This window comes from Capsicum annuum, chromosome 11, assembly GCF_002878395.1.
Source record: "Capsicum annuum cultivar UCD-10X-F1 chromosome 11, UCD10Xv1.1, whole genome shotgun sequence".
Classification (NCBI taxonomy): domain Eukaryota; kingdom Viridiplantae; phylum Streptophyta; class Magnoliopsida; order Solanales; family Solanaceae; genus Capsicum; species Capsicum annuum.
The window spans coordinates 215,678,119-215,679,519 of record NC_061121.1 but is presented as its reverse complement, the minus strand read 5'-3'; positions in this window follow the sequence as shown (position 1 = coordinate 215,679,519).

Here is a 1,401-nt window from a genome sequence, read left to right as displayed (position 1 = left end):
TAAGTTCCATTTTAGCTCAGATGGGACAAAATCGATTCATCTAATCATTGTAAAGTTTAGCCTTTTCTCTAATTTATTCTTATATAAAGGATTGAACCTCTATAATTATTAATGCCATCTTCATACAAGTTTAAATTTAAAGTGGAATAATTAGCTAAGTGAACCTACAAAAATTCCCTCTAGAACCTGTTCATTGTGATTGATGTTGTTGTGATTCTGTGAGTGAGAAAATCGGTTGTGTTTGCATGTGAACCTCCCTTAGTGATTAAAATTCTGCCTTACCTTCATGTCTGCCAGGGCATTGCCCTTCCTATAGGTGTATGTGGTTGAACTTGAATAGACGTTCTAATTCTCCTGATAATCATGACAGTGCTCCAACGACGACTTTTCCGTTCACCCTTCACTATTTTCATCAATGTCAATGAGTCAGTTTTCAACAGAAGAGGCATAAATTAATTTTCCACACAATATTCATATCTTTCCTTCATGTCCATTGGCTCAGCAAAAATGCTAGTACCATTTACTTAGTTGTCTACAATTGCCAGCAAATCATACCTGGTACAGCTTGAAATATTGGTCTTAACCTGCTAGCTGATAGCTCCATACATTCACTATATGTTTTAATAAAGACAAACTAATAAACAAATATCTTGCAGAATATGCTGAAGATATAGAAGATCAAAAAGATCCTTGAGGAATCAATCAGAAGATCAGAAAAAGGAAGCAAGGACTCACTCACAAAAAGTCGGTACCTAGATTGGGACAAATCAATCACAAATCATCAACTTCCAAGATTTATGGCAAACAGATCAATTAAGGACAAAAGCAGAAGCAAAGAAGATCACACCAAGATTAGAATGGCATTCATCACGGACCATTGACTTCCCAGATTTATGGCAAATGAATCAATCAAGACTAAAGTAAAAGGAAAGAAGATCATACCTTCTACATGGACATATCTAGTATGGACATGTACTACTTAAAGGGTGCACCACATATGGACATATTTGATCAATCAAGGAATCACCTTCAAATCCTTGATTGAGAAGAAATCTCTTGGGTTTTCTTATGAAGAATAACATCTGAATAATATAAAAGAAGAACACTGAGGATAGACAAATGCACGCAACTTCAAAGAATCTCAATGTGTCACAAAGCTTTGTAATTCTTAGTTTACAATAATTATACAAAGAATAGGATCGAGTCAACTTTGTAATACAAACAGAGGCTGTGTCATAAGATCTAAAGAATAAAATAAGTCTTCGAAACTTGTTTATCATTATTGTACTCGAGCCGACTAAAAAAAGATCTAAGGAAACTTTGAAATCCAAGGGGGCTGGAAGTAGGCACCACATTGGTGTTTTGAACCAGGATAAATCTTTGTGTCCTTACTTCAAGTTG